The sequence below is a fragment of the Ammospiza caudacuta genome, chromosome 16, assembly GCF_027887145.1.
Source record: "Ammospiza caudacuta isolate bAmmCau1 chromosome 16, bAmmCau1.pri, whole genome shotgun sequence".
In the NCBI taxonomy this organism is placed as follows: Eukaryota; Metazoa; Chordata; class Aves; order Passeriformes; family Passerellidae; genus Ammospiza; species Ammospiza caudacuta.
In genome coordinates this window covers 11,689,551-11,699,680 of record NC_080608.1, presented here as the reverse complement: position 1 = coordinate 11,699,680, position 10,130 = coordinate 11,689,551, and positions in this window count along the sequence as shown.

The window sequence follows — 10,130 nt, the reverse complement described above, 5'->3', positions numbered from 1 at the left end:
TGTCTGAACCACCCAGCTCAAAGCGAGCTCCTATGTGGTCTGTGGGCTGCAGCATATTCCAGGAGATAGGAGGTATTCTCTAGGAATAACAAATCCAATATTACTAGAGAAAAGTAAGAAAGAAAAGGGTGGTGGTTTTTTTCCTTTATAAACATAAATCTGTTTTGAGTTGATGCAATGAGTCAGCAGTATAAGTTTCCCCACAGAGAAAATTCCACCATGTTAGGACAAAGCAAGCAGGGCCCCAGCATTCAGAAATAAGGCTCAGCATAAATGAAATCAGCAAATCCCTGCTTGCACTGAAGTTTGGAATCAAACACATTTTTCCAGAAAGATACCAAACTGGCTCCTAAACTGCTCTGTTGAGCTATACCCAGACAGAGCAGAAGATTCAGACAGGCAGGGGAACAGTCACAAACAGGGCAGCACAGGAGATATCGAATACTTAAAGAAGAACCTAAAAACACAATGGAAAAATACCTTAAAGAGTAACAAAGCAGTATATTTTAGCAAGTGCCCTCCTCAATCTAGGCAAACCCATTTTCCCACCAAATATCTTTCAAGCCCTTCTTTTGAAACAGGCTATTAACTGCAACATGACTGCAGGACAGCATAATACTCCTGCTGAAATCACAGAAACACCAGGAAGTCAAATATACACACACATACACATGTGATTCCCCTTTCTCTCCCACCCTTTCCCAAAAAAGAAAACATTCTTTCCTTTTACAACCTGCTGAATCATGGCACAGGCAGGCAGCCCCGGAGCTGGCTCCTGCCTATGCTGCTTTGTCATCGAGGAGAACAGAGCACTGTAAGTTACAAAAAAAAAAAAAAAAATCTGCTCAAAGCATATCCTATGTGGGGATTTTTGAGATGTTTGAACTTAGATAAAAGAAATACAGAATGAGCATGTGAGAGAGATAATCCAGAAAGAAAGCAAAAGGGATGAGTAAAGGAAACAGAAGAAACATGCACAGAGATTTAACTGCTTTGGCAGTTGAGAACGTGGTATTTTTAGACTGCAGAGTGCCAGGGCAGGGAAGATGAAAGAAAGAGAATGGCAGATACCACATGGCAAACATTACATTGTCAAGGAAAAACATTTTGGTGTGTTCAGGCTTTATTGCAGCAGATTTGCTTTGTCCCACTGACAAACACTCAGGAAGGGTTTTGCTCTCTGGCTTTGGCAGTGCAGTTGGAAAGGCAGAATTCAGGCAGTGTGGTGAGTCTGGCAGAGCCTGAACATGCACACCTCAGAGGTGAGAGGCAACAGTCTATTAGTGCACTGGAACTTTGAGTAATTCCATTTCAGGGAACTTTCTTGTCCTGAGTGTTATCAGACAGAAACCTCGTGTGCTTTCCACTGGTATTTTCATAATTCCCTCTAACTTAATTCCCAAAGTGTTCCTCCTTCCTTAATCCCTTCGGGGCATTGCCACATTGCTGGAGCTCTCCTTCCATTTCAAGCACTAGTAGTACATAATTTCAAACTCATGTCCTCTGGAAAACTGGCAAGAAGTGAGTGGAAAATCCAGCAGGTCAGCGTGACAGGAGGGACACCACACTGGCAGAGAGCAGGCAATCAAGGCAGACAACCAGTGAGAGGACACTGACTTTTGCTCTTTCAAACTTTGAACTACAGGAGGGAAGGCAAGCTCAGATCACTGTACAGAGCAATGTCCATGTGCCCTGGAATGCTTTCCATGGAAAACACATTTTGTTACAAAGACATCTCTGGAGACAATGCTTGAGAGAAGGATGGGAAAAGATGCGTGAACGTTATCACAACAGGAGGAGGATAATCATCTTAAAGGGAAATAATGAAGTCCTGCCATTTTCAGAGCTAATAAACATGAATGTAAAAAGTGTTATAAATTAATTGTAATAAGATGAAGCAGATAAATAGAAGAAAAAATCAACAGAGAAGTAGTAACAGAACACTCACAGATGGATGGAAAGAGACAGGCAGACACAGTACTGTGGTGGAAGAAGACGATCTATCCACCTGATACCATTTCACAAGCTGGGAAGTGTCCCTGAGAACAGGAACTTTACAGACAACTTCTGGGACCCAGAAATTCAGAGTCACCCAAGACAAGACAGTAGGTGCAGGTTAGTCTGGACATAAGGTAGGGAATCCTGATGATTGTACACACCTTTCCTGGCTCCCATAAGCATTGCACCAGTTTGCTGGGCACCATTTCGCTTTCACTGTACCCCGTTCTGCCAGTTCTTTCATGGGCCTGGTGTAGGTTTGCTTGAGAGTGGCCCTCCTACATCCTCAGAATTGAGCCCTCCCTGAGGGTCTCACACTGGAGGCATTTGTATCCAAGCATGGTTGCAACATGTGGACAGGAGTTACTCCCTCACCAGGGAAATGCAGGTTACCCTTTGGATTTAAACACAACTGAAGACTTGCCAGCAACAGCAAGAGGCTGCCAACACCTTGGTGTCCTGAGGGCATCAGCAATGCCCAAAACCTTTTGCAAAGAAGAAAATGCTCGACCAGGATTACCCAGGAGCCCCCCACCCACATCCCACTTGCCCTTTGGCTTCAGGGGACAAGAACTCTTCCAGCCCTGCACAAGAAGCCTGGCATCTGGGGCCGGATACAGCCCTGGATTAACTGACCTGGCCTCAGCACAGTGCTTCTCCTCAGCTCTCTGCTTTCCCCACCACCTCCTCTTAAAAAACAAGCAAAATCATGGCAGAGTTGCTGCATTCCTGACATGCCATGTAAACAGCACAAGGCCACCACCTGGAACCCCTGGCCCATCCTAATCCCAGTTTACTGAAGTCAATAAACAAGGAATTAGTAGCACTTAACTCAGTAACCTCTCCAGACTGGCCACTCTCCCACTTGCAATCAGCAGCTGCTGGAGCTGAAGAGGCTGGATAACAGAAAACATACACTTCAGCCATTTTATGGGTCTTTGTGTCTAAGAAACCCTCACCGCTCTCTTTCAAGGAAGACAGAAACCCAGATGTGGTCAGTACCCTGCACGTTGTCTTTTGATCCCTATTTTTTATATTTCCCTACTGTTTTCACTTAAATCCTGCATGTGGTTTTACACTGAGCCTCTTTCTATTAGCAGTGTGCCACCCTCCATGTGGCTTCCTCCTGCGTGCTTGTGTGGCTGTTCTGTGGCTGGTGTTGGGTGCCTGCCCCAGCTGAAAGCAAATCAAGTAAAAGAGACATGGTTGATCTCTGCTGGATTAGCAGAATTGGCTTTTTCAGGAGCAGCACAGAGAACTTGAGAAATTGAACCGCTAACATTCAGTGCAACTGCTGATGAAGGCAGGTTGGTGCTGAAATACTCCACTGCCAGAATGGCCCAGGTGGGACATACGTCCTATTCAGTTGTCCCTGCTATGGAGCATCATCTTCTGGTGGATGGCCCCCATGGAAAACTGAGACAACCTAATAAATTGCAATCAAGAGCCCTGTAAGTTAGAGAGCTCTGTAATGTACAGGAGGGACTTGCTTCTGAGAAACAACTTCCCTAAGGAAAACCTCTTCCCAGTAACAGCTCCTTCCCCATCATGTACGAGATGTACGGAGGAGCAAGTGCCCACAGGGAGGGTCACGGTCACGGCACAGCTGCTCTGTGGCCACGGTGGCTGCAACCAGCCAGCAAGGATTTCACTGCATCCCTAATAACCACTGGGTTGGAGCTGCAGGGTAGAGGGAGTTTGCACGTTTTCTCCCTCTTCAAAAACAACATGGGGCGGGGTCCACGTCTATGCTCACCGCAGGAGGGTTTCAGCAGATGGGAGAGCAAGGCAAGTCTGATGCATATCTATTTTCCAAAGAATATCATAAGAAAATTGCTTTCTCTCTATACTGTAGTCCCTGTGTTTTCCTAAGGACAGCGAAGGGGGCCGGACTAGGGAAGAGTAACAAGGCAGGTTACAGTCAGCAGAGGGAGAAGCTCCTTCTGCTGTTTCTGCCTGGAGCAGGTCCTGCAAACACCAGCTGTTCCCAGCCGCAGCTCCCCGCTGCCTTCTGGTGGCAAAAATGCATTATGGATCTCTCTCGGGGCCCGGAATTCTCCTCCCAAGCCGGCGCCAAGGCACTTGCACTGGGCGTGCGGTTTGGGGCCCCGTCTCACGCCCTTCCTGGCCTCGCCTGCCCTCCCGTCCCTGCAGAGCCGAGCTGAAGTTCTGCCTCCTTTCTGCAGAAAAAGGCTCCATTCTGTGCCAGGAAGGAAGGGGATACACAAACCCTGTATTTTGAAGGCTCCAACTCTGCCTCCGGAAATGAAACATGTCTCCAAGGCTTCTCTCCCACACGGGAGCTCCAAGAGCCTGGCAGCCCTTTGTCAACATCCCCAAAAAGTGCAGGCACCTCCGAGGCTTCAGATGCCCAGGGTTAGCTGGTCAGAAATGGTGAACGGATTTCCATTCCTGGTTGCTGGGAGCCAACCAGCCAGCAGTGAAGGGCTTATAGGATTTGCTGCTGCTTGTAATTGTGATAGACATCTCCTAGGAAAGGATTAGCTGCGAGGTCCGGAGGTGGTCCCGCGCCTGCCTGGCCCCCGCAGCCCAGCAGGAGCAGAGTGTGCTGAGCGCTCTGCCACTGCCGGCGTGCCCGGCTGCGCTGTGCCCGGGGGCAGCGGGGAGTCGGCACAGATGTGGCAGCACCATGAAGAGGGGGACCACGGCAAGCCCCTGCTTCCAGCCCACTGCATGGAGCTCTGTGTGGTGAAGGTGACTTTGGAGGGTCCAACCTGGTGTTCCTCAGTGTTTTCTTGCGTTGCTGTGGCTGGCAAAAACAAAATAATATTACAGTGAGGTGTGCACTTCCTCCCTTGGTTACAGAGGAAAATTTACTGTCAATCACTTGTTGTCAGTCTGAACTCTTGTCCAAAATGTGTCTATAAACGGGCAAAAAGTGTGCACTGTGGAGATGTACTGGAGGTTTCTTCTATGGGAGTGTCTATGTTTTTATTGTATCTCACCCAGGAGGCCCTTGAAGTGTAGGGTGAATTTGAGACATAGCCTGTGGCGTGCTTATTATTTTTGTAGACAATTGAAAACCCTTTGGGTGGGAAGCTAAGGCTGTCCACATGATCAGCCATCATCCTGAGAGCCCTGCAGTCCTACCCTGCGCCACAGGGCTCTGCTCTGGAGCTGCTTCTTCATGACAAAGTAGAGACAAGGACCCTGATGACTGTATTAACACCAAACATTTCTGCCCATTCTGACTCGTTCCAAGGCAATAGCAGAGCCTGTCCTGCAGGCTCACCCACCGAGTTTGAGCCTTGCTGCCACTGCTGTTTGATTATGGGGGAATGAAAGAAAATGATGCTTAGTGCAATTTCAGAAATCAAACAACCTTTTTAAAAAGCAGATGTAGGCAAGCACATGTCAACCAAAGAAGACAATAAGTGGGAGTCTGGGATCCACAGGGTTTTTTTCCAGTTCAGAGCAAGGAGAGTGAGAGCATAGCCCTAAGGGTGTGATGTTCTTGCTATTCTTTACTGTCCTGATCTTAGCTTTACCCCAGTCTTCAGTGCAGCTTGACTGGAAAGCTGGAGATTGTTAAAACCCCCAAGTCATGGCCATTCTAACAGTGTTTCCAGGGAAAATGGTGAGTCAGAGATTATGAAGCAGCACTGTGGCTATGTGCAACAAGCAGTGCAGTATTCTCTGCAGAGTTAGGAGGTGCAGAAACCCAAGGGAATGCAGAGGTGGGGATTTATTTCAGAACTGGCTGGCTATTAAAGCAAGCAGAAGTTGGGGATGAGAGGCTTCCTTTGCTACTTGGACAGATAGGGAGATGAAGGTGGTCTAGTCAGTCACAGAAAATGCTTGGCATGAGAAGGAAAGGAATGGTTAAGGTTACACAAGTGAAACATGTCAACCTTTGCTTTCATTTTCAAGTCAAATAGCTCAGAATTAGATCTTATCACTCAAGACTTGAATTAATCATGGGGCAAGTATTTTAACAGAAAGAAATAGATCAGTTATAAAGGCAAGCTGCTACCAAGCTCAATGGAAACTCAAAAGAATGAGGAGGAATGAAGAGAGAGAGATCTGATTAAGATTAATAAAAATATCATCTGCGCCTTAGGGAATGTTGGTATTCTCAAACACAAATTCCAAAGTCAAGAATATGGTGCTTTAGTTTTCCATCAAGACACTGGGCTGGGTAAGAGCTTGAATTCTTTCAGAGTGAGCTAAGTCCCCCAAGATGAAGAGGCTGAGCTGAGCTGCCCCTCATTTGACTTTGTAGAAACTGTGGGTTATAACTATTGGTTGCATATTAAATAAGTTCATTCTTTTGATTTTACATTTCCAGTTCATTTCTTTCATTGATTCTATATGTCTCTCCCATTGGACTCTCCTTTTTGCAAGTGCATATATGTGGAACTGGAATCAGTCACTGACTTTGTAAAAGCTCAACATTCTTTTCATTATTTTGGGTTATTTTAATCTAAGATTTTGTCTTGGGAATGGGTACATTTTTAATCTGTCCATCAACTCAGTGGTGAGGGCCTTTCCTTTTGTTCTGCTGGACAAGCCCCATCCAAGGTAAAAGCTGTCTGAGCTGTAAGCTTTCTGCAGTCCTAGACAAACTTTTGTTAGAGGATGTTTTCTGGTGCCTTTTTACCAGGCAGCAAAAAGAATCAGACATCCTTCTCCCTTTATAAATATACAGATGTAAATCAGGCAAACTCAAAAATCCCCAAATTAAATTTGACATTAAATTTGTTTCTAATTGTTTAGTAATTTTTTTTAACCAATTATGAGCCAGGATCTGCTTTTGAGCTCTCCATATATATATTGTGTGTATATATATATATATATATATATATATATATATAGTGTGTATATATATATATATATATATGACACAAAAATCTATATTAATAAAAATATACATAATAAAAAATCTACCTTTATTAGTCTGGTTAAGAAACCCTGTACTAAGGATGAAGAAGATCACTGGTATGATAAATGATAAATTCTGAAATTGTTGATCATTTAAGGACTTTGGGAGTGATTTTAACAAATTTTCACAGGAGTAAAAGACGTGCTCTGCACATAGTAGCTGACTGTGTTAATCTATTGTAAATATTGAACCTTTGGAAATTATAGGTGGAGATTTTTCTGTTTGCTTTAGTAATAACTTAAACACTGGTCCCTGATAAGTGCTGTACCAACAGACTGGATTCATTTTGGATCTCAGCAAGTGCTAAACAAAAGCACTAAATTGTGATGTAAAACAGCAAATACCAACGTTCACAGCAGGGCTTTCAAATGTCACAGCCCAGGCTCCTGAGTGCTGTGCTGAACCTGCTTTGCCCCCCCAGGCCCTGGGTAAAGGCTGCTCCAATCCTGCAGCCTGGGGGGCAGGGAATGGTTGCTGTCCTGCAGACTGAAGCTGGCATAGCCACGAGGCATCAAGCACTGACTGGGCACTGAGAATTCTCCTAACAGGAGTGGCCACCATCAGGACATGTCAAGTTAGACAGCATCCCAGCCCTGTGCAGTATGGAGCAGATAGGTGGATGTGGCAGAAAGGCCACAAGAAATGATGGCCAGCAATTAAAAACCTGCCTCTCCCACACTCACATCTTGCTCCCATGATCTGTAGTTGCTGCTGTCTCCCTGGTCTTGAGCCAGCAGGAGATGTGGAGGCTGGCTCTGTTTAATTTCTGCTTTGGAGATGGGAGAAGAAACAGAGCCTGTTTGTGTTCCTCTGTGCTCAGTGCAATGTGACCCAGGCAGCCTCTTCACTCTGCTTCCAGAGCACTTGCAGCCTGCCAGCTGCAGCAGGGTGTGTGTGCCCCTCACTGGGGATGTCCACCCCCTACCTGGGCTCCATTCCCTGCCCAGCACATCACCTGGGGCATCTTCTGGGGTCATGAAGGTGAATGAGTTCAAGGAACACACCAAACAATGGTCTGCTCTCATCCGCAGAGTTTGCCTTTGATTCATTCTGAAAATATATTTCAAAACTTTTTGACACTGCTGACATCAGTGGAGCTCTACAGAAGCATCAGTCAGTTTCCTGCCCTCAGTGCCTTCTGCTCTTGCACAAGTTTGTCCTTGGGCCTCTGTGGTCACCAGACACTCTGTGGTCTCACTCTGTCTGTCTGGCTGTGCCCCAGGGTTATGGACAGGGTGACACAGGGCAGGACATTCAGCAGGACTCAGGTTTGGGCACAGTCCCACTGCACTAAGCAAGGAGAGAAGAGCATCTCCAGTGACGACTATGGCAGACCTCCCCCCAAACCATCTCTTTTCCCTCAACCCCATGTGGGACAGAACTTTGGTGTGAAAAGTCACCATAAGGCAGAGGGACCAGTGCCTTCCTGATTGCTCCATCCCTGAAGATATGACTTTGCACAGCAACACCTCCCCACTTCAGGTGAATTCCCTGACTTTCCCTGTTTCTTAGAGCCAAGGGTCTCTTCTTTGCAGGACACCTATTAGGAATTCCAGCCTTTCCCCTGGAAAATGTCTCCTTAGAGCTGTCCTCACTCTGCCCCTCTCCAATGCCTTGCCCAGCTTTATCTCATAACCAGCTAGGGCCAGCCAGCATCTGGGTGTGCTGGTCTAAACAAGATAGAAATGCTGAACAGCTCTATTTCTTCACCTCTGTAATTTAGGAAAAGCAAAGTTGCACTTCATGACCACTCTTCAGCCTTTGATGTGTTCTGATGTACACTTGCAATTTTTTCCCCACATCATTATGGGATAATACTGAGTGTATGTTGACGTAAGAGCTTCCAAAGATGTTTGAAAGGCTTGTTTGTCCCTCTGTGAAGGGAAATCCTCCCCCTCCCTGACATATGCACTTATCACTCAAGAGATTTATTCTTCAAGCCAGCCACTTTCTGGCATTGTTCCTTTTTGTTTGTTAGCTATTCCAGACTTTCTGCTGAACAGGAGGTAGGAAAATTGGCAAAACACATGGAAAAGGCTTTCCTTGCGTGACAATAACACAAGACAAGGCAGGGCAAGAGAGACATTTAATTAATACTTTTAACAGTTGTTGATCATAAATGAAGGGGTATAATTCATTTGCATGTACCAGTGCCTTTGGATGATGAATTAAGGGGAGAGTTTTGGCATTGCTTTTATACTGGTGTGCCCTCCAGTCAGACTTAATGTGCATATGGATAAAGCTCACTAAACTCCATTAGAAGAAAGCTTTAAAAAATTCTCCAAACTATCTCTAAATTAATTAGTATATATAATCATTTATGTGGTTTTCCAAAGACTCAGCTTTCCATCTTGCTTTCTAGAAAATTACTTTTTATGTTTTCCCTGTTTGATGTCTAAAGTGAAGCCCTTCACCTTTACTGAGATAAGAAGTGCTGTCAATAGGTGCTTGGCTGTGGTCCTGCTCCATGCAGAAGCATTCAAGCAGCCCAGAGATTGGTTTGGCCCCTAGAAATTTTGCTATAATTAAATATTTGTGAACATTTATGTGACTCTTTGATCTGCCATAGATATATAAATGCCAGGAATATGGTCTGAAATCAGTCTGGGTGAACAGGCTAAGGCACATCTCCAATATACACTGTTTGTACTCCAAGAGATGAGTTGTACAATGCCAATCTGGATGTTGCTGATAAATCCAACCACCTGCTCTTTTACCTTGTGAAAGGAGGACCCTCTGGATAGATGCTAATTTTAGGAAGACATGGTAATTCTTGTCATGCAAAGTTCTTATGGTTTTTTCAAGATGCAGATCCCAGAACATATTTCAACGTGCTCAAGAGATCTGATCCAGCTTATGCCTTGCTCTGAGTCCTGTTGGGAATCACAAAGCAGAAATTGTCTGCAGCTGTCCCCACATCCTGGGGACACGTGGCCAGTTTTGCCTCCATAACGGGTAAAAGACTGAATTCTTTTTTCTCTTGCTGTATTTTTAGCATGTCCTTCCTTACACAGATGGAAAATCCAATAATTCCAGGAAAATCTCAACACATGTCAGTCTGAGTTTAAGAGCAGCCTCCATGGGAATGGGAGGTCAGGAGGGTGTATCACCAGCCCCACCACCCCACCCCGAGCAGTTGTAGTGGAACAGACTGAGTTGCTCGGGGCTGAACTGTCTTTCTTTCTCTCGAACTAGAAAAATTCTTTCTTCTCTGTGACAAAAAATTCTT